Source organism: Oncorhynchus mykiss, chromosome 25, assembly GCF_057628025.1.
Source record: "Oncorhynchus mykiss isolate SJ-2025 chromosome 25, ASM5762802v1, whole genome shotgun sequence".
Taxonomy (NCBI): Eukaryota; Metazoa; Chordata; class Actinopteri; order Salmoniformes; family Salmonidae; genus Oncorhynchus; species Oncorhynchus mykiss.
Genome location: NC_143046.1, coordinates 83,814,010 through 83,832,135, shown reverse-complemented (window position 1 = coordinate 83,832,135; position 18,126 = coordinate 83,814,010). Strand labels below are relative to the sequence as shown.

The window sequence follows — 18,126 nt, the reverse complement described above, 5'->3', positions numbered from 1 at the left end:
TACAGTACAGCACAGTACAGAACAGAACAGTAGAGAGGAGTAGAGTTCAGTACAGTACAGAACAGAACAGAACAGTAGAGAGGAGTAGAGTTCAGTACAGTACAGAACAGAACAGTAGAGAGGAGTAGAGTTCAGTAAAGTACAGTACAGAACAGAGCGGTAGAGAGGAGTAGAGTTCAGTAAAGTACAGTACAGAACAGAACAGTAGAGAGGAGTAGAGTTCAGTACAGTACAGAACAGAACAGAGCGGTAGAGAGGAGTAGAGTTCAGTAAAGTACAGAACAGAACAGAACAGTAGAGAGGAGTAGAGTTCAGTACAGTACAGCACAGTACAGTAGAGAGGAGTAGAGTTCAGTACAGTACAGAACAGAACAGTAGAGAGGAGTAGAGTTCAGTACAGTACAGAACAGAACAGAGCGGTAGAGAGGAGTAGAGTTCAGTACAGTACAGAACAGAACAGTAGAGAGGAGTAGAGTTCAGTAAAGTACAGTACAGAACAGAGCGGTAGAGAGGAGTAGAGTTCAGTACAGTACAGAACAGAACAGTAGAGAGGAGTAGAGTTCAGTAAAGTACAGTACAGAACAGAGCGGTAGAGAGGAGTAGAGTTCAGTACAGTACAGAACAGAACAGAACAGTAGAGAGGAGTAGAGTTCAGTAAAGTACAGAACAGAACAGAATAGTAGAGAGGAGTAGAGTTCAGTACAGTACAGAACAGTACAGTAGAGAGGAGTAGAGTTCAGTACAGTAGAGAGGAGTAGAGTTCAGTACAGTACAGCACAGTACAGAACAGTAGAGAGGAGTAGAGTTCAGTACAGTACAGTAGAGAGGAGTAGAGTTCAGTACAGTACAGTAGAGAGGAGTAGAGTTCAGTACAGAACAGTAGAGAGGAGTAGAGTTCAGTACAGTACAGTACAGTAGAGAGGAGTAGAGTATCATCAATCAATCAATCAAATTTATTTTATATAGCCCTTCGTACATCAGCTGATATCTCAAAGTGCTGTACAGAAACCCAGCCTAAAACCCCAAACAGCAAGCAATGCAGGTGAAGAAGCACGGTGGCTAGGAAAAACTCCCTAGAAAGGCCAAAACCTAGGAAGAAACCTAGAGAGGAACCAGGCTATGTGGGGTGGCCAGTCCTCTTCTGGCTGTGCCGGGTGGAGATTATAACAAAACATGGTCAAGATGTTCAAATGTTCATAAATGACCAGCATGGTCGAATAATAATAAGGCAGAATAGTTGAAACTGGAGCAGCAGCAGTACAGTACAGTAGAGAGGAGTAGAGTTCAGTACAGTACAGTAGAGTAGAGAGGAGTAGAGTACAGTACAGTACAGTACAGTAGAGAGGAGTAGAGTACAGTACAGTACAGTAGAGAGGAGTAGAGTTCAGTACAGTACAGTACAGTAGAGAGGAGTAGAGTACAGTACAGTACAGTAGAGAGGAGTAGAGTACAGTACAGTACAGTAGAGAGGAGTAGAGTTCAGTACAGTACAGTAGAGAGGAGTAGAGTTCAGTACAGAACAGTAGAGAGGAGTAGAGTTCAGTACAGTACAGCACAGTACAGAACAGTAGAGAGGAGTAGAGTTCAGTACAGTACAGTACAGTAGAGAGGAGTAGAGTACAGTACAGTACAGTAGAGAGGAGTAGAGTTCAGTACAGTACAGTACAGTAGAGAGGAGTAGAGTTCAGTACAGTACAGTACAGTAGAGAGGAGTAGAGTACAGTACAGTACAGAACAGTAGAGAGGAGTACAGTACAGTACAGTAAAGAGGAGTAGAGTACAGTACAGTACAGTAGAGAGGAGTAGAGTTCAGTACAGTACAGTACAGTACAGTAGAGAGGAGTAGAGTTCAGTACAGTACAGTAGAGAGGAGTAGAGTTCAGTACAGTACAGTACAGCACAGTAGAGAGGAGTAGAGTTCAGTACAGTACAGTAGAGTTCAGTACAGTACAGAACAGTAGAGAGGAGTAGAGTTCAGTACAGTACAGAACAGTACAGTAGAGAGGAGTAGAGTTCAGTACAGTAGAGAGGAGTAGAGTTCAGTACAGTACAGCACAGTACAGAACAGTAGAGAGGAGTAGAGTTCAGTACAGTACAGTAGAGAGGAGTAGAGTTCAGTACAGTACAGTAGAGAGGAGTAGAGTTCAGTACAGAACAGTAGAGAGGAGTAGAGTTCAGTACAGTACAGTACAGTAGAGAGGAGTAGAGTATCATCAATCAATCAATCAAATTTATTTTATATAGCCCTTCGTACATCAGCTGATATCTCAAAGTGCTGTACAGAAACCCAGCCTAAAACCCCAAACAGCAAGCAATGCAGGTGAAGAAGCACGGTGGCTAGGAAAAACTCCCTAGAAAGGCCAAAACCTAGGAAGAAACCTAGAGAGGAACCAGGCTATGTGGGGTGGCCAGTCCTCTTCTGGCTGTGCCGGGTGGAGATTATAACAAAACATGGTCAAGATGTTCAAATGTTCATAAATGACCAGCATGGTCGAATAATAATAAGGCAGAATAGTTGAAACTGGAGCAGCAGCAGTACAGTACAGTAGAGAGGAGTAGAGTTCAGTACAGTACAGTAGAGTAGAGAGGAGTAGAGTACAGTACAGTACAGTACAGTAGAGAGGAGTAGAGTAAAGTACAGTACAGTAGAGAGGAGTAGAGTTCAGTACAGTACAGTACAGTAGAGAGGAGTAGAGTACAGTACAGTACAGTAGAGAGGAGTAGAGTTCAGTACAGTACAGTAGAGAGGAGTAGAGTTCAGTACAGAACAGTAGAGAGGAGTAGAGTTCAGTACAGTACAGCACAGTACAGAACAGTAGAGAGGAGTAGAGTTCAGTACAGTACAGTACAGTAGAGAGGAGTAGAGTACAGTACAGTACAGTAGAAAGGAGTAGAGTTCAGTACAGTACAGTAGAGAGGAGTAGAGTTCAGTACAGTACAGTACAGTAGAGAGGAGTAGAGTACAGTACAGTACAGAACAGTAGAGAGGAGTACAGTACAGTACAGTACAGTAAAGAGGAGTAGAGTACAGTACAGTACAGTAGAGAGGAGTAGAGTTCAGTACAGTACAGTACAGTACAGTAGAGAGGAGTAGAGTTCAGTACAGTACAGTAGAGAGGAGTAGAGTTCAGTACAGTACAGTACAGCACAGTAGAGAGGAGTAGAGTTCAGTACAGTACAGTAGAGTTCAGTACAGTACAGAACAGTAGAGAGGAGTAGAGTTCAGTACAGTAGAGTTCAGTACAGTAGAGAGGAGTAGAGTTCAGTAAAGTACAGAACAGAACAGTAGAGAGGAGTAGAGTTCAGTACAGTACAGAACAGAACAGAACAGTAGAGAGGAGTAGAGTTCAGTACAGTACAGAACAGAACAGTAGAGAGGAGTAGAGTTCAGTAAAGTACAGAACAGAACAGTAGAGAGGAGTAGAGTTCAGTAAAGTACAGAACAGAACAGTAGAGAGGAGTAGAGTTCAGTAAAGTACAGAACAGAACAGTAGAGAGGAGTAGAGTTCAGTACAGTACAGAACAGAACAGTAGAGAGGAGTAGAGTTCAGTAAAGTACAGAACAGAACAGAACAGTAGAGAGGAGTAGAGTTCAGTACAGTACAGTACAGTACAGAACAGAACAGAACAGTAGAGAGGAGTAGAGTTCAGTAAAGTACAGAACAGAACAGAACAGTAGAGAGGAGTAGAGTTCAGTACAGTACAGAACAGAACAGTAGAGAGGAGTAGAGTTCAGTAAAGTACAGAACAGAACAGAACAGTAGAGAGGAGTAGAGTTCAGTACAGTACAGTACAGAACAGTAGAGAGGAGTAGAGTTCAGTACAGTACAGAACAGAACAGTAGAGAGGAGTAGAGTTCAGTAAAGTACAGTACAGTACAGAACAGTAGAGAGGAGTAGAGTTCAGTACAGTACAGAACAGAACAGTAGAGAGGAGTAGAGTTCAGTAAAGTACAGTACAGAACAGAGCGGTAGAGAGGAGTAGAGTTCAGTAAAGTACAGAACAGAACAGAACAGTAGAGAGGAGTAGAGTTCAGTACAGTACAGCACAGTACAGAACAGAACAGTAGAGAGGAGTAGAGTTCAGTACAGTACAGAACAGAACAGAACAGTAGAGAGGAGTAGAGTTCAGTACAGTACAGAACAGAACAGTAGAGAGGAGTAGAGTTCAGTAAAGTACAGTACAGAACAGAGCGGTAGAGAGGAGTAGAGTTCAGTAAAGTACAGTACAGAACAGAACAGTAGAGAGGAGTAGAGTTCAGTACAGTACAGAACAGAACAGAGCGGTAGAGAGGAGTAGAGTTCAGTAAAGTACAGAACAGAACAGAACAGTAGAGAGGAGTAGAGTTCAGTACAGTACAGAACAGAACAGTAGAGAGGAGTAGAGTTCAGTAAAGTACAGTACAGAACAGAGCGGTAGAGAGGAGTAGAGTTCAGTAAAGTACAGTAAAGTACAGAACAGAACAGTAGAGAGGAGTAGAGTTCAGTACAGTACAGAACAGAACAGTAGAGAGGAGTAGAGTTCAGTAAAGTACAGAACAGTAGAGAGGAGTAGAGTTCAGTACAGTACAGAACAGAACAGTAGAGAGGAGTAGAGTTCAGTAAAGTACAGTACAGAACAGAGCGGTAGAGAGGAGTAGAGTTCAGTAAAGTACAGAACAGAACAGAACAGTAGAGAGGAGTAGAGTTCAGTACAGTACAGAACAGAACAGAACAGTAGAGAGGAGTAGAGTTCAGTAAAGTACAGAACAGAACAGAACAGTAGAGAGGAGTAGAGTTCAGTACAGTACAGTACAGAACAGTAGAGAGGAGTAGAGTTCAGTAAAGTACAGAACAGAACAGTAGAGAGGAGTAGAGTTCAGTACAGTACAGAACAGAACAGTACAGTAGAGAGGAGTAGAGTTCAGTACAGTACAGAACAGAACAGTAGAGAGGAGTAGAGTTCAGTACAGTACAGTACAGAACAGTAGAGAGGAGTAGAGTTCAGTAAAGTACAGAACAGAACAGTAGAGAGGAGTAGAGTTCAGTACAGTACAGAACAGAACAGTACAGTAGAGAGGAGTAGAGTTCAGTACAGTACAGAACAGAACAGAGCGGTAGAGAGGAGTAGAGTTCAGTAAAGTACAGAACAGAACAGTAGAGAGGAGTAGAGTTCAGTAAAGTACAGTACAGAACAGTAGAGAGGAGTAGAGTTCAGTAAAGTACAGAACAGAACAGTAGAGAGGAGTAGAGTTCAGTAAAGTACAGTACAGAACAGAGCGGTAGAGAGGAGTAGAGTTCAGTACAGTACAGTACAGTACAGAACAGAACAGAGCGGTAGAGAGGAGTAGAGTTCAGTAAAGTACAGAACAGAACATAACAGTAGAGAGGAGTAGAGTTCAGTACAGTACAGAACAGAACAGTAGAGAGGAGTAGAGTTCAGTACAGTACAGAACAGAACAGTAGAGAGGAGTAGAGTTCAGTACAGTACAGTAGAGTTCAGTACAGTAGAGAGGAGTAGAGTTCAGTACAGTACAGAACAGAACAGAACAGTAGAGAGGAGTAGAGTTCAGTACAGAACAGAACAGAACAGTAGAGAGGAGTAGAGTTCAGTACAGTACAGTAGAGTTCAGTACAGTAGAGAGGAGTAGAGTTCAGTAAAGTACAGTACAGAACAGAACAGTAGAGAGGAGTAGAGTTCAGTACAGTACAGAACAGAACAGAACAGTAGAGAGGAGTAGAGTTCAGTACAGTACAGAACAGAACAGAGCGGTAGAGAGGAGTAGAGTTCAGTAAAGTACAGTACAGAACAGAACAGTAGAGAGGAGTAGAGTTCAGTACAGAACAGAACAGAACAGTAGAGAGGAGTAGAGTTCAGTACAGTACAGAACAGAACAGTAGAGAGGAGTAGAGTTCAGTAAAGTACAGAACAGAACAGAACAGTAGAGAGGAGTAGAGTTCAGTACAGTACAGTACAGAACAGAGCGGTAGAGAGGAGTAGAGTTCAGTAAAGTACAGTACAGAACAGAGCGGTAGAGAGGAGTAGAGTTCAGTAAAGTACAGAACAGAACAGAGCGGTAGAGAGGAGTAGAGTTCAGTAAAGTACAGAACAGAACAGAACAGTAGAGAGGAGTAGAGTTCAGTACAGTACAGCACAGTACAGTAGAGAGGAGTAGAGTTCAGTACAGTACAGAACAGAACAGTAGAGAGGAGTAGAGTTCAGTACAGTACAGAACAGAACAGAGCGGTAGAGAGGAGTAGAGTTCAGTAAAGTACAGAACAGAACAGTAGAGAGGAGTAGAGTTCAGTAAAGTACAGTACAGAACAGTAGAGAGGAGTAGAGTTCAGTAAAGTACAGAACAGAACAGTAGAGAGGAGTAGAGTTCAGTAAAGTACAGTACAGAACAGAGCGGTAGAGAGGAGTAGAGTTCAGTACAGTACAGTACAGTACAGAACAGAACAGAGCGGTAGAGAGGAGTAGAGTTCAGTAAAGTACAGAACAGAACAGAACAGTAGAGAGGAGTAGAGTTCAGTACAGTACAGAACAGAACAGTAGAGAGGAGTAGAGTTCAGTACAGTACAGAACAGAACAGTAGAGAGGAGTAGAGTTCAGTACAGTACAGTAGAGTTCAGTACAGTAGAGAGGAGTAGAGTTCAGTACAGTACAGAACAGAACAGAACAGTAGAGAGGAGTAGAGTTCAGTACAGAACAGAACAGAACAGTAGAGAGGAGTAGAGTTCAGTACAGTACAGTAGAGTTCAGTACAGTAGAGAGGAGTAGAGTTCAGTAAAGTACAGTACATAACAGAACAGTAGAGAGGAGTAGAGTTCAGTACAGTACAGAACAGAACAGAACAGTAGAGAGGAGTAGAGTTCAGTACAGTACAGAACAGAACAGAGCGGTAGAGAGGAGTAGAGTTCAGTAAAGTACAGAACAGAACAGAGCGGTAGAGAGGAGTAGAGTTCAGTAAAGTACAGTACAGAACAGAACAGTAGAGAGGAGTAGAGTTCAGTACAGAACAGAACAGAACAGTAGAGAGGAGTAGAGTTCAGTACAGTACAGAACAGTAGAGAGGAGTAGAGTTCAGTAAAGTACAGAACAGAACAGAACAGTAGAGAGGAGTAGAGTTCAGTACAGTACAGAACAGAACAGAACAGAGCGGTAGAGAGGAGTAGAGTTCAGTAAAGTACAGTACAGAACAGAGCGGTAGAGAGGAGTAGAGTTCAGTAAAGTACAGAACAGAACAGAACAGTAGAGAGGAGTAGAGTTCAGTACAGTACAGTACAGAACAGAGCGGTAGAGAGGAGTAGAGTTCAGTAAAGTACAGTACAGAACAGAGCGGTAGAGAGGAGTAGAGTTCAGTAAAGTACAGAACAGAACAGAGCGGTAGAGAGGAGTAGAGTTCAGTAAAGTACAGAACAGAACAGAACAGTAGAGAGGAGTAGAGTTCAGTACAGTACAGCACAGTACAGTAGAGAGGAGTAGAGTTCAGTACAGTACAGAACAGAACAGTAGAGAGGAGTAGAGTTCAGTACAGTACAGAACAGAACAGAGCGGTAGAGAGGAGTAGAGTTCAGTACAGTACAGAACAGAACAGTAGAGAGGAGTAGAGTTCAGTACAGTACAGAACAGAACAGTAGAGAGGAGTAGAGTTCAGTACAGTACAGCACAGTACAGTAGAGAGGAGTAGAGTTCAGTACAGTACAGAACAGAGCGGTAGAGAGGAGTAGAGTTCAGTAAAGTACAGAACAGAACAGAGCGGTAGAGAGGAGTAGAGTTCAGTAAAGTACAGTACAGAACAGAACAGTAGAGAGGAGTAGAGTTCAGTACAGTACAGAACAGAACAGAACAGTAGAGAGGAGTAGAGTTCAGTACAGAACAGAACAGAGCGGTAGAGAGGAGTAGAGTTCAGTAAAGTACAGTACAGAACAGAGCGGTAGAGAGGAGTAGAGTTCAGTAAAGTACAGAACAGAACAGAGCGGTAGAGAGGAGTAGAGTTCAGTAAAGTACAGTACAGTAGAGTTCAGTACAGTAGAGTTCAGTAAAGTACAGAACAGTAGAGAGGAGTAGAGTACAGTAAAGTACAGTACAGAACAGTAGAGAGGAGTAGAGTTCAGTACAGTACAGAACAGAACAGAACAGTAGAGAGGAGTAGAGTTCAGTACAGTACAGAACAGAACAGAGCGGTAGAGAGGAGTAGAGTTCAGTAAAGTACAGTACAGAACAGAACAGTAGAGAGGAGTAGAGTTCAGTACAGTACAGTACAGAACAGAGGGGTAGAGAGGAGTAGAGTACAGTAAAGTACAGTACAGAACAGAGCGGTAGAGAGGAGTAGAGTTCAGTAAAGTACAGAACAGAACAGAGCGGTAGAGAGGAGTAGAGTTCAGTAAAGTACAGAACAGAACAGTAGAGAGGAGTAGAGTTCAGTACAGTACAGCACAGTACAGTAGAGAGGAGTAGAGTTCAGTACAGTACAGAACAGAACAGTAGAGAGGAGTAGAGTTCAGTACAGTACAGAACAGAACAGAGCGGTAGAGAGGAGTAGAGTTCAGTAAAGTACAGAACAGAACAGTAGAGAGGAGTAGAGTTCAGTAAAGTACAGTACAGAACAGTAGAGAGGAGTAGAGTTCAGTAAAGTACAGAACAGAACAGTAGAGAGGAGTAGAGTTCAGTAAAGTACAGTACAGAACAGAGCGGTAGAGAGGAGTAGAGTTCAGTACAGTACAGTACAGTACAGAACAGAACAGAGCGGTAGAGAGGAGTAGAGTTCAGTAAAGTACAGAACAGAACAGAACAGTAGAGAGGAGTAGAGTTCAGTACAGTACAGAACAGAACAGTAGAGAGGAGTAGAGTTCAGTACAGTACAGAACAGAACAGTAGAGAGGAGTAGAGTTCAGTACAGTACAGTAGAGTTCAGTACAGTAGAGAGGAGTAGAGTTCAGTACAGTACAGAACAGAACAGAACAGTAGAGAGGAGTAGAGTTCAGTACAGAACAGAACAGAACAGTAGAGAGGAGTAGAGTTCAGTACAGTACAGTAGAGTTCAGTACAGTAGAGAGGAGTAGAGTTCAGTAAAGTACAGTACATAACAGAACAGTAGAGAGGAGTAGAGTTCAGTACAGTACAGAACAGAACAGAACAGTAGAGAGGAGTAGAGTTCAGTACAGTACAGAACAGAACAGAGCGGTAGAGAGGAGTAGAGTTCAGTAAAGTACAGAACAGAACAGAGCGGTAGAGAGGAGTAGAGTTCAGTAAAGTACAGTACAGAACAGAACAGTAGAGAGGAGTAGAGTTCAGTACAGAACAGAACAGAACAGTAGAGAGGAGTAGAGTTCAGTACAGTACAGAACAGAACAGTAGAGAGGAGTAGAGTTCAGTAAAGTACAGAACAGAACAGAACAGTAGAGAGGAGTAGAGTTCAGTACAGTACAGAACAGAACAGAGCGGTAGAGAGGAGTAGAGTTCAGTAAAGTACAGTACAGAACAGAACAGTAGAGAGGAGTAGAGTTCAGTACAGAACAGAACAGAACAGTAGAGAGGAGTAGAGTTCAGTACAGTACAGAACAGAACAGTAGAGAGGAGTAGAGTTCAGTAAAGTACAGAACAGAACAGAACAGTAGAGAGGAGTAGAGTTCAGTACAGTACAGAACAGAACAGAACAGAGCGGTAGAGAGGAGTAGAGTTCAGTAAAGTACAGTACAGAACAGAGCGGTAGAGAGGAGTAGAGTTCAGTAAAGTACAGAACAGAACAGAACAGTAGAGAGGAGTAGAGTTCAGTACAGTACAGTACAGAACAGAGCGGTAGAGAGGAGTAGAGTTCAGTAAAGTACAGTACAGAACAGAGCGGTAGAGAGGAGTAGAGTTCAGTAAAGTACAGAACAGAACAGAGCGGTAGAGAGGAGTAGAGTTCAGTAAAGTACAGAACAGAACAGAACAGTAGAGAGGAGTAGAGTTCAGTACAGTACAGCACAGTACAGTAGAGAGGAGTAGAGTTCAGTACAGTACAGAACAGAACAGTAGAGAGGAGTAGAGTTCAGTACAGTACAGAACAGAACAGAGCGGTAGAGAGGAGTAGAGTTCAGTACAGTACAGAACAGAACAGTAGAGAGGAGTAGAGTTCAGTACAGTACAGAACAGAACAGTAGAGAGGAGTAGAGTTCAGTACAGTACAGCACAGTACAGTAGAGAGGAGTAGAGTTCAGTACAGTACAGAACAGAGCGGTAGAGAGGAGTAGAGTTCAGTAAAGTACAGAACAGAACAGAGCGGTAGAGAGGAGTAGAGTTCAGTAAAGTACAGTACAGAACAGAACAGTAGAGAGGAGTAGAGTTCAGTACAGTACAGAACAGAACAGAACAGTAGAGAGGAGTAGAGTTCAGTACAGAACAGAACAGAGCGGTAGAGAGGAGTAGAGTTCAGTAAAGTACAGTACAGAACAGAGCGGTAGAGAGGAGTAGAGTTCAGTAAAGTACAGAACAGAACAGAGCGGTAGAGAGGAGTAGAGTTCAGTAAAGTACAGTACAGTAGAGTTCAGTACAGTAGAGTTCAGTAAAGTACAGAACAGTAGAGAGGAGTAGAGTACAGTAAAGTACAGTACAGAACAGTAGAGAGGAGTAGAGTTCAGTACAGTACAGAACAGAACAGAACAGTAGAGAGGAGTAGAGTTCAGTACAGTACAGAACAGAACAGAGCGGTAGAGAGGAGTAGAGTTCAGTAAAGTACAGTACAGAACAGAGCGGTAGAGAGGAGTAGAGTTCAGTAAAGTACAGAACAGAACAGAGCGGTAGAGAGGAGTAGAGTTCAGTAAAGTACAGTACAGTAGAGTTCAGTACAGTAGAGTACAGTAAAGTACAGTACAGTAGAGTTCAGTACAGTAGAGTACAGTAAAGTACAGTACAGTAGAGTTCAGTACAGTACAGTACAGTACAGTAGAGAGGAGTAGAGTTCAGTACAGTACAGTACAGTACAGTAGAGAGGAGTAGAGTTCAGTACAGAACAGAACAGAACAGTAGAGAGGAGTAGAGTTCAGTACAGTACAGTACAGTACAGTAGAGAGGAGTAGAGTACAGTACAGTATAGTACAGAACAGTAGAGGAGTAGAGTTCAGTAAAGTACAGTAGAGTACAGAACAGTAGAGGAGTAGAGTTCAGTAAAGTACAGTAGAGTAGAGTACAGAACAGTAGAGGAGTAGAGTTCAGTAAAGTACAGTAGAGTACAGAACAGTAGAGAGGAGTAGAGTTCAGTACAGTATTTAATTTCAGTAAATACCAATCACCTCACTGAAGACGTTCCTTTAAAGTACAGTACAGTACAGTACAGTAGAGTTCAGTACAGTAGAGTACAGTAAAGTACAGTACAGTAGAGTTCAGTACAGTACAGTGCAGTACAGTAGAGAGGAGTAGAGTTCAGTACAGTACAGTACAGTAGAGAGGAGTAGAGTTCAGTACAGAACAGAACAGAACAGTAGAGAGGAGTAGAGTTCAGTACAGTACAGTACAGTACAGTAGAGAGGAGTAGAGTACAGTATAGTATAGTACAGAACAGTAGAGGAGTAGAGTTCAGTAAAGTACAGTAGAGTACAGAACAGTAGAGGAGTAGAGTTCAGTAAAGTACAGTAGAGTAGAGTACAGAACAGTAGAGGAGTAGAGTTCAGTAAAGTACAGTAGAGTACAGAACAGTAGAGAGGAGTAGAGTTCAGTACAGTATTTAATTTCAGTAAATACCAATCACCTCACTGAAGACGTTCCTTTAAACAAAAGTAGACTCGGTCGTAAGTCTTTATATGGGCCAATAAAACTCAGAATAAAAAGGAAGGTTTTACATCTCCCGTAGTCTGAGGGTGGTTTCAACCTTCCAGACTTGGAAGTGTATCAACTCACTATTCCAGGGCTTCTACTTGTGACATATAGTTCAATGCACTAAAGACAAAACAATGGGAACATATTGAAGATGAGCTCTTCCCCAGAATATTCTTACCTGTCTATTTCCAAAAGGATAAAGCTAAGAACATTAACAAATTCATAGTTAACATCACTATTAAAAAACATGGAAGAATATGAAACGTATTCTACAACAACCAGTATTACTCCCTAAAAACACAACCTTCTGGAACAATCCATGGATAGCTTTTAGGAATTCACAGACACATTGATCCGTATGGAAAACGAAAAGGAATAGAAACTGTAAACGACTTGCTAACAGGTCATTAAAAAGTCATTTTGGACTGACCAATTTAGATATTTTCAATATCACAGCTCTGTTTATCCCTGTCCCCTAACACAGCTCTATTTATCCATGTCCCCATCACAGCTCTGTTTATCCCTGTCCCATAACACAGCTCTATTTATCCATGTCCCTTAACACAGCTCTATTTATCCATGTCCCCTAACACAGCTCTGTTTATCCCTGTCCCCTAACACAGCTCTGTTTATCCCTGTCCCCTAACACAGCTCTGTTTATCCCTGTCCCCTGTCCCAGCTGTTTATCCATGTCCCCTGTCCCAGCAGTTTATCCCTGTCCCCCGTCACAGCTCTGTTTATCCCTGTCCCCTAACACAGCTCTGTTTATCCCTGTCCCCTAACACAGCTCTATTTATCCATGTCCCTTAACACAGCTCTATTTATCCATGTCCCCTAACACAGCTCTGTTTATCCCTGTCCCCTAACACAGCTCTGTTTATCCCTGTCCCCTAACACAGCTCTATTTATCCCTGTCCCCATCACAGCTCTGTTTATCCCTGTCCCCTAACACAGCTCTGTTTATCCATGTCCCCTAACACCGCTCTGTTTATCCATGTCCCCTAACACCGCTCTGTTTATCCCTGTCCCCATCACAGCTCTGTTTATCCCTGTCCCCTAACACCGCTCTGTTTATCCCTGTCCCCTAACACAGCTCTGTTTATCCCTGTCCCCCATCACAGCTCTATTTATCCCTGTCCCCTAACACAGCTCTGTTTATCCATGTCCCCTAACACAGCTCTGTTTATCCCTGTCCCAGCTGTTTATCCATGTCCCCTGTCCCAGCAGTTTATCCCTGTCCCCCGTCACAGCTCTGTTTATCCCTGTCCCCATCACAGCTCTGTTTATCCCTGTCCCCATCACAGCTCTATTTATCCATGTCCCCCATCACAGCTCTGTTTATCCATGTCCCCTAACACAGCTCTATTTATCCATGTCCCCATCACAGCTCTGTTTATCCATGTCCCCTAACACAGCTCTATTTATCCATGTCCCTATCACAGCTCTGTTTATCCCTGTCCCCATCACAGCTCTGTTTATCCCTGTCCCCCATCACAGCTCTGCTTATCCCTGTCCCCATCACAGCTCTGTTTATCCCCATCACAGCTCTGTTTATCCCTGTCCCCATCACAGCTCTGTTTATCCCCATCACAGCTCTGTTTATCCCTGTCCCCTAACACAGCTCTGTTTATCCCTGTCCCCTAACACAGCTCTATTTATCCCTGTCCCCTAACACAGCACTATTTATCCCTGTCCCAATCACAGCTCTATTTATCCCTGTCCCCTAACACAGCTCTGTTTATCCCTGTCCCCTAACACAGCTCTATTTATCCCTGTCCCCTAACACAGCTCTGTTTATCCCTGTCCCCCATCACAGCTCTGTTTATCCCTGTCCCCATCACAGCTCTGTTTATCCCTGTCCCCTAACACAGCTCTGTTTATCCCTGTCCCCTAACACAGCTCTATTTATCCATGTCCCCATCACAGCTCTGTTTATCCATGTCCCCTGTCCCAGCTGTTTATCCATGTCCCCTGTCCCAGCAGTTTATCCCTGTCCCCCATCACAGCTCTGTTTATCCCTGTCCCCCAACACAGCTCTGTTTATCCCTGTCCCCCAACACAGCTCTGTTTATCCCTGTCCCCCATCACAGCTCTGTTTATCCCTGTCCCCCATCACAGCTCTGTTTATCCCTGTCCCCCATCACAGCTCTGTTTATCCCTGTCCCCATCACAGCTCTGTTTATCCATGTCCCCTAACACAGCTCTATTTATCCATGTCCCCATCACAGCTCTGTTTATCCCTGTCCCCTAACACAGCTCTGTTTATCCATGTCCCCTAACACAGCTCTATTTATCCCTGTCCCCCATCACAGCTCTGTTTATCCATGTCCCCTAACACAGCTCTATTTATCCATGTCCCCATCACAGCTCTGTTTATCTCTGTCCCCATCACAGCTCTGTTTATCCCTGTCCCCATCACAGCTCTGTTTATCCCTGTCCCCCATCACAGCTCTGTTTATCCCTGTCCCCATCACAGCTCTGTTTATCCCTGTCCCCCATCACAGCTCTGTTTATCCCTGTCCCCATCACAGCTCTGTTTATCCCTGTCCCCATCACAGCTCATTTTATCCCTGTCCCCATCACAGCTCTATTTATCCCTGTCCCCATCACAGCTCTGTTTATCCCTGTCCCCATCACAGCTCTGTTTATCCCTGTCCCCATCACAGCTCTGTTTATCCCTGTCCCCATCACAGCTCTGTTTATCCCCATCACAGCTCTATTTATCTCTGTCCCCATCACAGCTCTGTTTATCCCTGTCCCCATCACAGCTCTATTTATCCCTGTCTCCATCACAGCTCTGTTTATCCCTGTCCCCATCACAGCTCTATTTATCTCTGTCCCCACCACAGCTCTATTTATCCCTGTCCCCACCACAGCTCTGTTTATCCCTGTCCCCATCACAGCTCTGTTTATCCCTGTCCCCATCACAGCTCTGTTTATCCATGTCCCCTAACACAGCTCTGTTTATCCCTGTCCCCCATCACAGCTCTGTTTATCCCTGTCCCCATCACAGCTCTATTTATCCCTGTCCCCTAACACAGCTCTATTTATCCCTGTCCCCTAACACAGCTCTATTTATCCCTGTCCCCATCACAGCTCTGTTTATCCCTGTCCCCTAACACAGCTCTGTTTATCCCTGTCCCCTAACACAGCTCTGTTTATCCCTGTCCCCATCACAGCTCTGTTTATCCCTGTCCCCCATCACAGCTCTGTTTATCCCTGTCCCCTAACACAGCTCTATTTATCCCTGTCCCCATCACAGCTCTGTTTATCCCTGTCCCCTAACACAGCTCTGTTTATCCCTGTCCCCTAACACAGCTCTATTTATCCCTGTCCCCATCACAGCTCGGTTTATCCCCATCACAGCTCTGTTTATCCCTGTCCCCATCACAGCTCTGTTTATCCATGTCCCCATCACAGCTCTGTTTATCCCTGTCCCCATCACAGCTCTGTTTATCCATGTCCCCATCACAGCTCTGTTTATCCCTGTCCCCATCACAGCTCTGTTTATCCATGTCCCCATCACAGCTCTGTTTATCCCCATCACAGCTCTGTTTATCCCTGTCCCCATCACAGCTCTGTTTATCCCTGTCCCCCATCACAGCTCTATTTATCCCTGTCCCCATCACAGCTCTATTTATCCCTGTCCCCATCACAGCTCTATTTATCCCTGTCCCCATCACAGCTCTGTTTATCCCTGTCCCCATCACAGCTCTGTTTATCCATGTCCCCATCACAGCTCTGTTTATCACCAATCCTCACTAGCTCTGTTGTTGATCCCTATTCGATGGCCCTCAAGTTATGGAAAACAAAGCAAGTTGTGTGCAATGCAGTCTGAGTGTTAAATAATCCACCATGAGTTCAACCTTCACCACCTACTATGTACAGGTGAGTCTGGATCATTCAGCGCTACCCAAATGAATGCAGGCCTAATAGAAGATAACAAATCTAATACCATGTCCACTCCACTATCAACAGCAGCAGCCTGTCTGGGGGATGGGATGTTACATCACCAAAGTTTGCTGACATAAAACAAAAAGTAAACAGGCACGATGCTTTATACGGTAAGATCTTTATACTGTTTGGAATGACCAGATGATAATGATTGAAATTGCTGTGAAGTCCCTGGGTATGTAGATCCATGGACAACACCAGACAGACACAAAACAACCGTTCAAGTGGAGGTTTAGTTTAGTTTATTTACAATGTAGGCTAACAGTGTCAATAGTATCAGAACCACTTTGCATGGTGCTATGTTGTAGTGCTGCTATCAAATCTAAAACTGACACCTAGCTGTCTACTGTGGAAGTCTCGGATCACTTGTCTCAAGCAAGAGACACACATTTGCAACCTGCTCAAACGTGTTTGGTTTGAGTTTTGTGCATGAGATACGGTTTTAAACACAACATGCTAATTATTGGCTATCTAGATAGCAATGTCTGCTTTGTCATTTTAGCTATCTTTTAGTTCGAACAACTTCAAACAAGTTCGTGTGAGGAAGGCACACAAAAAAAAATCCATGTTTCAAGTGCAAAAAAAGAAAATCCAAGTACATCTAAGTACATTAAATCAATATTTTATTTAAGGAAGGGCAGTAGCTCAATGTTTTCGCAAGCAATATCTTCCCAAACAAAATAACATGGGCTCGCTGGGAAAGGCGGTTTTGGGGTCGCTTACCTCTCATCAACTTTATCTTATTTTCTGTCCGCAGTAAAAAATCTAAATAGCCCCGACAAGGTCTCCCTGGCGTTATGCAGCCTTCTCGTAATGGCAGAATGGTGTAATTCCGAGAGTAATGTGTAGTTTAATAAACCGGACAGGTAGCTGACAGCTTGATCACATAGACAACATGGATGACAGGCGGGTCGCCGGTGCGCGGGCACGGCGAAGTTTGACTGGGAGGAGGGGAGCGCGCATGGAGTTATCCAGCTGATTAGACAATCTTCTTCTTCGGTATTGTAGCGTTCGCACATTTGTTTGTGCATGCAACCACCTACTGTGCGGGAGTGAGTGGTCGATCGCGTTACATTCGTTGATACAAACATTTAAAGGAATCATCATTTAAAATTGTAGCAACAATTACACCTTGTTACTCTTCTGCAGTAAAACCTTGTACACCCAAGTACTTTTTTATGTTTTTTAATTGAACCTTTATTTAACTAGGCAAGTCAGTTAAGATCAAATACTTATTTACAATGACTGCCTACCCCAGCCCAACCCGGACGAAGCTAGGCCAATTGTGCGCTGCCCTATGGGACTCCCAATCACAGCCAGATGTGATGTTGCCTGGATTTGAACCAGCTACTTCTCTGCAGCTGTCAACACAACATCTATTCTTTGCATTCCATTTATGCAGTACAGGTGATAACCATGGAAATTAATGATAAGAAACCAAACTTACTGGAGCACAAATTTGTATCTCTATGTATTGGCCTAGGACTACTACTCACTACTACTCACCCCAGCATATGGCATTTTCTGTTAAACTCTGACAACCTCAAACTGTCTCTATTGCACAGGGAACTTCTGATCCCCAGCAACATATCCCCCCGATACGACACATTTGTTTGTCCCATGCCCTCCTGCACAATTCTCACATCCTGGAATCTCCATCCTATACACTGCTACATCATGACCATAAGCTTGGCATCTAAAACACCTTAGTGGGTTCGGCACAAAAGCTCTCAAGGGATAACTGACATATACTAACATGACATTGCCAGTTAAAGACTCCGCTTCAAAACTCAAAAGGATAGACCGTGTCTTCTCAGTTTCAACACGCTCTCCACCGGGCCTGTGTCGCACCAAACAACGGGAGTCACAGACACAGGGAATCCTCTATTTCAGTTGCTCTACCTCAACACTTAACCCCACCCCCAAAAAATCACTCCTTTTAAAAGGTGCCCTGCTCTGGAGAGTAAAGCAAGTCACAGGTCTTGTCCCAAGTAAAGTCACAGGTCTTGTCCCAAGACGTGTGATGTGAAGCACCTGCTCCCTCTGGGTGGAAGAAACGTGGAAAATGATCACAAGTCTAAATCCAGCAACCTTCACTGATTTAACAGTAAACAATGTATTTTTCACCCAGCCTGAGACTAAATGTGGGTCAGTCAAAAGGCAGGGATTCACTTTCTCCAAAAATGTCACTCCCACAGTTTTGCGGTCAGTAATTGGTCGTATACCCCTCCTAAGACATTGCATGCATCAACTAATGGTTGGGTGCCACATCATCAACTGCACCGTTGGGCATCTGATTGCTTTATTGCTGTGTTCAAATGAACTGGGAACTCTGAAATCTCCAACTTCTGACTTTAGTAAGTTCAAAACAACTGGGAACTCAGAAGAAAAAAGCTA

The 18,126-nt window shown here is 43.6% G+C and overlaps 1 protein-coding gene across 3 annotated transcripts in view; it reads right to left on the bottom strand.

The window, feature by feature from the left end:
• Nucleotides 1–16,672, bottom strand: part of LOC110504245 (intersectin-2) — a 105,641-nt gene extending 88,969 nt beyond the window's left edge. For 2 of the 3 annotated variants that reach the window (XM_036962231.2, XM_036962233.2), the window contains exon 1: nt 16,453–16,672. The gene's annotated coding sequence lies outside the window, so the exon portion shown is untranslated. The remainder of the gene's footprint in view (nt 1–16,452) is intronic. The other variant, XM_036962232.2, reaches the window with a different exon arrangement.
• Between the last annotated feature and the right edge of the window lie 1,454 nt (nt 16,673–18,126).